The following is a 12,613-nucleotide window of genomic DNA, read 5'->3' as shown; positions in this document are numbered from 1 at the left end:
TCTCTCTTACTAGGAAGCCTGATCTGGTGCTTTCGAATGAACTCAACAATTTTTACAACCGTTTTAACAACTGTAATTTTAATGAGGAACTGCCGGTTTTTAAAAATGTTGTCTCCTCTCAGAATATCGTTGTCGACAAGGGCAAAGTGTGTAAACTTTTCCGGGGAGTCAAGGAAAGGAAAAGCCCTGGCCCGGATGGCATTGGAGGGCGTGTTCTTAAGAACTGTGCTGACCAGCTGTCAGACATATTTACTTTTATTTTTTCAATGTCCCTCCAGCTTCATAAGGTCCCCTCACTTTGGAAAGACTCCATTATTGTCCCAGTTCCAAAATCTGCATCCCCCAAATCACTAAATGATTTTAGACCCGTGGCATTAACTTCCCTAGTCATGAAATCTTTTGAGAAGATTGTCAAGGAAGCACTTCTGACCTCTGTTCAAGATAACCTGGACCCACTGCAGTTCGCTTTCAGGTCAGGCAGAGGCGTTGAGGATGCATTAGCCACCCTTTTAAATCTTGTCTTGACTCATCTTGAGGGAGCCAAGACTTTTGCTCGTCTTTTATTTATTGACTTTTCATCAGCTTTTAACTGCATACAGCCACACATTTTAGCAGAGAGACTGAGGGACTTCCACAGCATTGATCCTGGTCTAATAGCCTGGCTAATGGACTTTTTTAACAGAAAGACCACAACGTGTGAGGGTAAATGGTGTTTTTTCAGACACTCTCGTCTCCTCCACTGGATCACCTCAGGGCTGCGTCCTTTCACCATTACTGTTTGTTTTGTACACGAACGAGTGCCGTAGCCAACATGTGGGGCGTCACATCTTGAAATTCGCAGATGACTCAGTAATCGTGTCCTTACTGAGCAGTGACGACCCTGACCATGGCCCTGTAGTGAAGGAATTCACAGACTGGTGTTCCTCATCTTTTATGTGTATTAATGTGTCAAAGACCAAAGAAATGGTGACAGACTTCCGCAAACATCTGTCAGCCACTCCTCCTCTTGTCATCAAGGATCAAACCGTTGAGCTGGTCCATAATTACAAATACCTTGGTACTGACATTGATGACAAGCTGTCTTTTGATCTCCATGTTGATGCTGTTTGCAAGAAGGCACATCAACGCATGTACTTCCTGAGGAAATTGCGGAGTTTTAATGTTGACTGCACTTTTATGAGAATGTTTTATTCTTGTTTTATTGAGTCTGTTCTGACATTTTCTTTGATTTGCTGGCACGGCTTACTTTCCCTCAAGAACTAAAACAGACTGCAGGGTATAGTGAGAGTGTGCAGCAGAATTGCAGGCATTGACCTCAATGATCTTGCTGACATGTACAAGCTAAGGACCCTGAATAAGGCCCGCTCCATTCTCACTGACGAGTGTCACCCTTTGGTTGGTGAGTTTGTGCTGCTCCCGTCAGGCCGCAGGTTCATCCTGCCAAGATGCAGGACCAACAGACTTAAGTACTCTTTTGTCCCTGCTGCCATAGGTCTTCTGAACAAGTGACTGACTAATGTACTGTCCCATCTATTATTTCCTCTGTGCAATATGTTGTTGTTTTGTGATTGTTGCCTGTTTTTGTTACTGCTGGCTGTAGAGCAATTTGCCCCACGGGGACAATAAAGACTCCTTGAACCCCTTGAATGTCACCACAACATTCGGACAGCTGTTCATGTCAACACAGATCAATAACATGCTGCTCATCTCACTCAAGTCCACATACTGATCCTTTAAACAGCTGTGTGTGTGTGTGTGTGTGTGTGTGTGTGTTCTGAAGGATCAATATCAATCATCAGTCATTATTTGTGAAAACACATTCAAATCATCAGAAACTAAAGAAATATTTCCACTTCATCAAGTCAACTTGATCAATTGAAACAAATATTAGTTCAGAGGATCTTCTGGATCCAGATGTGAACATTTACCAAAAATCATCAACATTCATTGACTTGAACAACTAACAGTCAACATTTTCTACACTTTCTTTAAGAAGCACAAATCTTGACTTCCGGTTTGGCTCTGAGAGAGGATGGCAGCATAGGAGTCAGCGCTCCCGACTTTGAGAATAAATAGCCCACAACAACTCGAATTCATATCGTGTTCGAAATTAAAACAAGGTCAGGGCTTTTAAGATGTCAAAATCCAAAAACAAAAAGAGATCCACACGAAACATATTACACGATGGAGATGAAGACGATGAAGTTTCACTTGCTAGCAGCAACATGGAAGATAATGACATGCTAACAGATGAGGGGGAACAGCGACGCAAGCCTGGATCTTATACTGAGAGAACTGAGAGAATTCAGGAGAGATAATAGCTTGCAGCTTCAGGGAATCCGAGAGGATATCAATAAAACAAACAAGAGAGTGGAAGAAGCGGAGGAAAGGATTCTGGAAGCTGAAGCTAAAATACAAGCTAACGAGGAAGCAGCAGCTGAGATGCTCAAACTGCACATTGAAATGGATACTAAGCTAACAGACCTAGAGGGACGGTCCAGAAGAGAAAATATAAGAATTCACGGTGTTAAAGAGGGATCGGAAGATGACGCACCATCAATGGCTGTTTTTGTTGAACATTTATTGAAGCTTTAACTGGAGTTACCAGACTCACGGGAAATACGTGTAGAGAGAGCGCACCGTGCACTGGTGCCAAAGCCCCCACCAAACGCACCACCACGATCCATAGTTGCCAAACTGGCCAGCTACAGAACGAAGGAGGAAATATTAAAACTTGTCTGGCAGAAGCGGGGATTTGAGTATCAGGGAAATAAGGTTAATCTGGATCATGATTATGCACATGAGGTTTTGAAGCAGCGGAAGGAATATGCGGAGGTGAAAGCGGTGCTAAAGGACAAGAAAATCCGGTTCCAGACCCCGTTCCCAGCAAGGATGAGAGTATTTTACCCAGAGGGAACTGTGCTGTATGGCTCGGTGGAGGAGACAACCAGCGACATGGCAAAGAGGGGATTCCCAGTAAAGGTCATCAAACGCCCAGAGACTATTTTGGAGCAGATCCGAAGCCTATCGTATCGCGCACACAGAGGAAGACCAGGGGCCAGGTGAATAAGGATCGTAACCAGGGCTACAAGGAAAAACTCCAGGCATACAGACGTCAAGAACAGGAGTGATGAAAAGAGGACTGAGGACAGATAGGTTCATGTAAGTCATCAGTTCATCAGTTGATGTCCCGAGGACTGTTGATATAGGGTACATAGGATCTCTTTACTTTAATTAATATACGAACTAAACATGGCATAAAAGACATTTATATATATATATTTATATATATATATATATAGTCGGGCGCTTTTCTTTCTTTTGTTTGTTTTTCTGTTTACCTGTGCTGTGACAGGAATGGACATTAGCCAGATAATAATAATTCCATCGGGGCTCACTTAGGGTCATACTTGAGACCCCACGGTTGGAAGTTAACATATTTATCTTTTTTCTTTTACCGGTTCGAGGACAAATAAGAGTTCTTACTGCAGCTGTTGTTCTGTACAGCTCAAAGGTTTGTATTATTGTTTATATATGTTTTGGGAGTGTAAGGATTACACAAGGTTTTGCTATTTTACAAACATCTGGAAAATTGGAGTATGGCTAGTGGAAAGATAAATATTATTTCATATAATGTAAATGGTCTTCTAAATCCGATTAAGCGCAAAAAGATATTAACAAAAATGAAGAGAGAACAAGCACAGATAGTATACCTGCAGGAAACCCACCTGGACTTTAAGGAACATGAGAAATTGAAAAGATTGGGTTTCACAGGTGTGTTTTCCTCCTCTTATAAGTCTGGAAGAAGAAGGGGTGTCGCTATTCTTATATCAGGCAAACTACATTTTGAAAAAGTATTTGAGAAAAGTGATCCGGAGGGGCGATATGTATTAGTAAGGGGAAACATAGAAGGGACCCCGATCACGTTACTAAATATTTATGCACCACCTGGAAGCGACATCCACTTCTTCAAGAAAGTGGTTGATATGATGGTATCGGAAACAGTTGGCCTCTTAGTCTGTGGGGGAGACCTAAATATACACTTACAACCAAAAATGGATACCTCTAGTGAGAAAATACAGAATTCGAACTCATTGATTAAGAAAATTAGCCTGCTATTTGAGGAGGTGGGTTTAATAGATATATGGAGAGATCTACACCCCAATCAGAGAGATTATACACATTACTCCCCTCCCCATGCATTATACACAAGAATAGATTATTTGTTAATATTTGGAAAATACAAAGATAAAATACATACCTGTGAAATTGGAACAATTGACCTAAGTGATCATGCACCTATATACCTTTCGATAAACCTAAATCCAAGAGCAAAAATCAATAATTGGAAACTAAACTCAAGCCTGCTTAATGACCCTCGCTTTAAAGAGCAGATTAAAAAAGAGATTCGTTTCTATCTGGATTTGAATGATAAAGGAGATGTCTCTCCTCCTATTTTGTGGGATGCTCTAAAAGCTGTCCTGAGAGGCAAAATCATTTCAATATCAGCTTATAAAAAAAAAGAGAGAAACAAGAAATTAGCAGAACTACAAAATAAACTAAAAGAATTAGAGAAAATACATAAAGAGAAAGCTGCACAGTATGTACTGGACGAAATCAGGAAAACGAGAAATGAAATTAATAGTGTGACAACTCAGGAGATTAAGAAAAATCTAATGTTTCTTAAACAAAGATATTATGAAGGAGGGTCAAAATCAATGAAAGTTCTGGCTTGGAAACTTAAAAAGAAAACAGTACAGAACACATAAGATTAAAGATCCACTGACAAAAGTAACAAAAACTAAACTAAATGAAATTCAGGGAGCCTTTGAGACATTTTATAAGAGTCTTTACACTAAAAAACAGGATGCACTATCGCTGAAATAGATAGTAGATAGTTTTCTAGATTATCTGGAATTACCCCTGCTAAACAAAGAACAGAATAAAATAATGATTGAAGACATAACAGAAAAAGAATTGAAAATAGCAATAAACAAATTGAAATTAAATAAGTCACCAGGATCAGATGGCTATACAGCAGAATGGTATAAAGAGATGAAAGAGGAGCTAATACCTGTGATGCTTCATACATTAAATTGGGCATTAAGCACAAACACCACCCAGTTGGAGGGAAGCTATAATATCTGCCATCCCAAAAGAAAATAAAGATAAATTAGAATGTGGATCATACAGACCTATATCTGTTCTTAATATAGACTATAGGCTATTTACTTCTATCATAGCTAGGCGACTGGAAAGATTTTTACCTAACCTTATACATAATGACCAAACCGGCTTTATCCGAGAGCGTCAAACACAGACAACATACGACGAACATTACAAATAATTAGCCACATCCAAAAAAATAAAACAGCAGCGATGGTAATTAGTATTGATGCGGAAAAGGCCTTCGATTCAGTGAACTGGAGTTTCCTTTACCGAGTACTTCACAGATTTGGCCTACAAGAATCAATAATTAAAACTATACAAGCACTATATGATAAACCCACTGCAAGAGTCAAGGTAAATGGTAGCTTATCAAATAGTTTTACTTTAGAAAGGGGCACAAGACAAGGTTGTACATGTTCACCACTATTATTTGCACTATACTTAGAACCATTTAATCAATATATAAGACAAAACATAGAAATAATTGGCATCAACATTCAGGGAAAAGAGCAGCCTGCTACGCAGATGATATTTTGATCTTCTTGAGTCAACCAACAATCTCACTACCCAATTTAATGTATTCATTTGATTACTTTAGTCGCATGTCAGGATACAAAATTAATATTAGCAAAACACAATTACTTACATATAATTACAATCCGACAGATGAAATTAAGGATAAATATGATCTGGCGTGGCAGACAGAATATTTTAAATATCTGGGGGTTATCATACCGAAGGACCTCACAGAACTAAATAAACACAATTATTTACCAATAGAAAGGAAAATTAAAGAGGATATAGTGAGATGGAATTTAATTCCATGCTTGAGTTTTAGCTCAAGAATAGACTTGATTAAAACGAATATCTTACCCAAATTATTATATCTATTCCAAACTCTACCAATAGAAATAAGCCAAAAACAATTTAATGAATGGGACAAAATCCTGTCCAGATACATATAGCAAGGTAAAAGGCCTAGAATTAGATTTAAAACCCTGCAACTGCCAAAATTAAAAGGAGGATGGGGCCTTCCTTCTCTTAGATTATTACTGGGCAGCACAAATACGACCTATAATATGTTGGTGTAACCCTTCCTATGATGCCCAGTGGAAAAACATTGAAGAGGCTCTAACTAAGATTCCCATACAAGCCTTGATGGCTGATAGTAGTTTGCAAGATTTTATTAGAAGTATAGAAAATCCATGGATCAAGTTAACTCTAAAAATATGGAAAACAGTGATAACCAAATACAAATTAGAAAAAAGATATTGTGATCCTTAAGTGGGGTGCATATGACACACAGTTTGCACCAAATAAATTAGATAAAAGATTCATAGACTGGACAACTAGAGGCATAACGGCTATATGTAAGATTATAAAGGATAATGTATTACTTAGTTTTGAAAGAATTAAAGAGAAATATGCTCTAGAGACACAAGATTTCTATCGATACCTGCAGCTGAGACACTTTATTAGTGAAAGGATAAAAAATCTATCAGAACAAAGCAAACAGCTGTTAGACATATTTAAAAGGGCTTATAACTCACACAAAGATAGAGGTATAATTTCAGGGCTATATAAAGGGCTTATTAACATGAAAACACATTCCACTCTGTATATCAAGACAAAATGGGAAATGGAGGGAGGACCAGATCTGACGGAGGAAGAGTGGGCAATAATCTGGGAATATCAATGGAAGTGTAGCAGCTCACAGAGCTGGAAAGAGTTTGGTTGGAAAAGTTTGATATTTTATTACACCACACCAAAAGTCCCACTATAGAGACAACTCTCCAACTTGTTGGAGAAATTGTGGAAATACAAAGGCAAATCATTATCATGTCTTTTGGAGTTTTTCAGTTATCAAAACTTTTTGGAAGGAAATACATGAGGCAACACAAGAAATTTTTGGGAGTCACTTCTCTCTGGAAAAAAAAAGCCCTCACAAGAAAATGGCTTTCATCAGAAAGCCCAACGCTGAATATGTGGATGGACATTACAATTGATATATGTAGGATGGAGAGACTAACTGCAGAGGTGAACTATAAGACGGACTTATTTGTTTCACGATGGAAGAAATGGATAAACTACATCATGTTATGTAGACCAGACTTCGATTTCCTTAATTTTGCAGAAGAAGATTTTGTATAGCAAATGCAATAACCGTACTTCACTCCCATTTTGTTCATGTTTGATCATGTTTGTTTGGTTGGTTGTTTGTTCGTTTCATTGCTATTATCAGAAAAAAAAGGACACTCAAGCTAACATATTGGTAATAACAATTGAAATGGATGTCTGTTTAAAATTGATGCAGAAGGTCAATAAAAAAAGTGAATTATAAAAAAAAAGAAGCACAAATCTTTGTGACTGAAGCCTAAATTTACTTCAACAAACATGAAAATATCAACAAAAGCTCATTTAAAACGTGACTGATGGAAGTTGTGTCTGAACAGAAATGAGCTTCAGTTGTTCATTAAACATATTTTCATTCTGTTTTTAAATGTCTCTTTTCATAGTTGATCTGTCACATGTTTTGCTTTCTCTGCAACACTCAGCTTTTATCTGTACCTGCGTTCTTTCAATTCATTTTCTGTTTCCTGTTTTTATTCTGTTTTCAATGTAAAACACTTTGAGCTGCATGTTTTGTACAAAAGGTCTTTGATCAATAAAGTTTATTATTATTATTAAAGATCGACAATAGTAACAGAGAGTCAGTGAACTGACCTCAGAGTCTTCAGTCTACAGTCTGGACTCTCCAGTCCAGCAGACAGCAGCTTCACTCCTGAATCCTGCAGCTTGTTTTCACTCAGGTCCAGTTCTGTCAGATGGGAGGGGTTGGACTTCAGAGCTGAGGCCAGAGAAGCACAGCTGATCTCTGACAACCTGCAGTACCTCAAGCTGAATAAAGAATAAATGATGAAGATAAAAATCCATTTCTAATCCAATCAGATGTGTTCAGGTTGTAAATGTGCAGCTCACATGACTCTGTCCTAATCAATGAGCTTTGCCCTAAAATCAGTCCAGTGACTTTGTCATTGTGTTATTGTGGATCATCATAATGTCAGATTCTACAGACATCATCCAATGTCACCACAACATTCATACAGCTGTTCATGTCAACACAGATCAATAACATGCTGCTCATCTCACTCAAGTCTGGAATAACGATCAAATCAGACGTGTTGTTACTTCTGTTACTTTTACTTTCGTTCATTTCTTCTCATTCATAATAATCATGAGTCATTTTATGAAACATGCTCAGACAGGTGTTTTGCCTTTAAGACATCATGTTGGATGGACTTTTATTTTGAAGCCTTTTATTTTGACAAGTGTTTGTCCTGCTTCAGGAGTTCTGGGTTCACAAAGATCACTTCCTGTTCGTCATTGGAGGAAGTCAGCTGAATCTGTCCACATGCTCTTCTATATACACTCTAATCCACACTGGAAATGCTACAGAGGCAATGATGGAAATAAAGAATTTGATTGTTTGTTAAAAACGTTACTTCCATTGAAATGTGTTTGATTTGTTTGAAAAAAAAACATGTTTTATTTTCATGTATTTACAGCAGGAAAAACACATGTTGCCAACAAACTGGTGATTGTGTCTCTTCTGTCTTACAGTTAGTTTTCACTCAGTCTGCGTCAGATGGTGTGAAGAGCCACAGGAAACAGCGAGTAAAGCTAACTACGACTCAAGTCATCATTCTGTAAGTCAGAGCTGAGCTAGCTGGACAGCAGCAGCTCCCACGCTGGACTGAAAACATCACAGATGCTTTCTATAGAACTTAAATATGCCAATATGAAGTAAATAAGACTTTAGGACATAAATCATCATTTCAGTCAATACAAAACTCATCAACTCGTCTCCATCGACACACAGCTGACTGACTGTGAGCTTCATCCTCAATCATCTCTATAACTGGATCAAATGTGCACTGAGCAAAGTGAGACGGATCTTCTCGTCATCTTAAATGTGTCCTGCTGCCTTCTTGTGTTAATAAAGTTTATTATTTATGCTCCTGTTTACTGGTTGAGTCAGAACACAAAGCGACGACTTTTACTGAATGGAAGCATCACGACATGTTGAAGTGTCACCTGTCGCTGGTGACAGATCAGACACGATACTTCAAACACCTGCGTTAGGAAATGTGCTTCACACAGTGTGTGTGTGTGTGTGTGTGTGTCACATTCATAAAACCAACACATATTAAATTCAGACTAAACTCTGAGTCAAACTGTTCAGACTGTTAAACTTTGAAAAAGAGCTGCTGTGATTTGTGCTCACCAGAAAACAAGAGAACTGAAGAAAACTTAAAACACCTGGAATGGATTTACATTTGGCCGATAAACACTGGACAAGAGCAAAATACATGAACTGACCTCAGAGTCTTCAGTCTACAGTCTGGACTCTCCAGTCCAGCAGACAGCAGCTTCACTCCTGAATCCTGCAGCTCGTTTCCACTCAGGTCCAGTTCTGTCAGATGGGAGGGGTTGGACTTCAGAGCTGAGACCAGAGAAGCACAGCTGATCTCTGACAAACTGCAGTTCCTCAACCTGAATAAAGAATAAATGATGAAGATAAAAATCCATTTCTAATCCAATCAGATGTGTTCAGGTTGTAAATGTGCAGCTCAACATGACTCTGTCCTAATCAATGAGCTTTGCCCTAAAATCAGTCCAGTGACTTTGTCATTGTGTTATTGTGGATCATCATAATGTCAGATTCTACAGACATCATCCAAATGTCACCACAACATTCATACAGCTGTTCATGTCAACACAGATCAATAACATGCTGCTCATCTCACTCAGTCTGGAATAACGATCAAATCAGACGTGTTGTTACTTCTGCTACTTTCACTTTCGTTCATTTCTTCTCATTCATAATAATTATGAGTCATTTTATGAAACATGCTCAGACAGGTGTTTTGCCTTTAAAACATAATGTTGGATGGACTTTTATTTTGATAGACTTTTATTTTGACAAGTGTTTGTCCTGCTTCAGGAGTTCTGGGTTCACAAAGATCACTTCCTGTTCGTCATTGGAGGAAGTCAGCTGAATCTGTCCACATGCTCTTCTATAAACACTCTAATCCACACTGGAAATGCTACAGAGGCAAAGATGGAAATAAAGAATTTGATTGTTTGTTAAAAACGTTACTTCCATTGAAATGTGTTTGATTTGTTTGAAAAAAAAATGTTTTATTTTCATGTATTTACAGCAGGAAAAACACATGTTGCCAACAAACTGGTGATTGTGTCTCTTCTGTCTTACAGTTAGTTTTCACTCAGTCTGCGTCAGATGGTGTGAAGAGCCACAGGAAACAGCGAGTAAAGCTAACTATGACTCAAGTCATCATTCTGTAAGTCAGAGCTGAGCTAGCTGGACAGCAGCAGCTCCCACGCTGGACTGAAAACATCACAGATGCTTTCTATAGAACTTAAATATGCCAATATGAAATAAATAAGACTTTAGGACATAAATAATCATTTCAGTAAATACAAAACTCATCAACTCGTCTCCATCAACACACAGCTGACTGACTGTGAGCTTCGTCCTCAATCATCTCTATGGTGGAGAGGAGGACGCTGAATAAACTGCTATCCATCATGGACAATGATCAGCAGCCTCTCCATCACACAGTGGACAGACAGCGGAGCACCTTCTCCCACAGGCTGCTGCAGCTCCGCTGTCGAAGGGACAGATACAGGAAATCTTTCCTGCCACATGTCATTACACTGTACAATAACAGCTGAAGATAATAATAATAATACCATACTTCTTACCACGACTGTTTGCTTTTGATATTTTATTATTATGTATATAATTTTTTACTGCTTGCTATTTCGATATTTTATTATATATAGTTTGTTCTTACAGTCACGGTACACTTAATTTTCACTGCCATTTGCATTTGATATTCCTTTTGTGCAATACTTTTACTACTGTTTACTATTTGGCTATTTTATTATTTTGTTATGTATATAACCTTTTTACTGCTCGCTATTTTTATATTTTTATTATGTATAGTTTGTTCTTTATAGCCTTATTTTCACTTATTTCACTGTGTGTAATGCTGCTGCTGCACTGCAATTTCCCAGCTTGGGATAAATAAAGTATATCTATCTATCTATCTATCTATCTATGACTGGATCAAATGTGCACTGAGCAAAGTGAGACGGATCTTCTCGTCATCTTAAATGTGTCCTGCTGGCTTCTTGTATTAATAAAGTTTATTATTTATGCTCCTGTTTACTGGTTGAGTCAGAACACAAAGTGACGACTTTTTCTGAATGGAAGCATCACGACATGTTGAAGTGTCACCTGTCGCTGGTGACAGATCAGACACGATACTTCAAACACCTGCGTTAGGAAATGTGCTTCACACAGTGTGTGTGTGTGTGTGTGTGTGTGTCATTCATAAAACCAACACAAATTAAGTCTAGACTGAACTCTGAGTCAAACTGTTCAGACTGTTAAACTTTGAAAAAGAGCTGTTGTGATTTGTGCTCAGACAAACCAAGAAAACAAGAGAACTGAAGAAAACTTAAAACACCTGGAATGGATTTAAATTTGGTAGACAAACACTGGACAAGAACAAAAAAACAAGAACTGACCTCAGAGTCTCCAGTCTACAGTTTGGACTCTCCAGTCCAGCAGACAGCAACTTCACTCCTGAATCCTGCAGCTTGGTGTAGCTCAGGTCCAGCTCTCTCAGATGGGAGGGGTTGGACTTCAGAGCTGAGGCCACGACTTCACAGTGAGTCTCTGAGAGTCGACAGCCTGAAAGTCTGTGATGACAGAGAATATAAACTGAACATGCTGTCGGTTGGTCAGCCTCAGCTGCTCAGCCATTGATCACCAGGTTTGTGGTTTGAAGCTCCTCTTGTCCACATGTCAAACTTTCCTTGAGCAACATAATAAACCACAAATTTCAGCTTCAGACAAAATGTCTCTAATGTAAATATGTGTCATATTTTGATGAACAGGCTGCTCTGATTTGTGTTTGTTGAACTTTATTAACTGCAGTCACATGTATTTACCTCAGTCATGTGTCTGTGTGTATTTTGTGAATCTTTGTTACATCTTGTGTCACTTTATCTGCTTTTCATCTGCCATGAAATTAATTTAATGACTCCTATTTCATTAATATCAGACAACCCCGATTCAAAAGGTCTGAACTCCGTGAGAAACATCAATAAAACCAGAATCAATCATTTCCAATCAACCTGTTTACCTGTGGAATGATCCAAACAGGTGTTTTTGGAGCGTCCCACATCTTTCCCAGTCTTTAGCTGCTCCTGTCACAACGTGTTTCAAACGTGTTGCTGCATCAGATTCAGAATCAGCTGATATTTACAGAAATCAATGAACTGATGAGCTCAGACAGTAAATATATTGACTTTGTGCTGTTTTCAGGTGAGTTTCTGTCAGAAAGGATCA

Source organism: Chelmon rostratus, chromosome 20 (assembly GCF_017976325.1).
Source record: "Chelmon rostratus isolate fCheRos1 chromosome 20, fCheRos1.pri, whole genome shotgun sequence".
Lineage (NCBI taxonomy): Eukaryota > Metazoa > Chordata > Actinopteri > Chaetodontiformes > Chaetodontidae > Chelmon > Chelmon rostratus.
Note: the sequence above shows the minus strand (reverse complement) of the source record.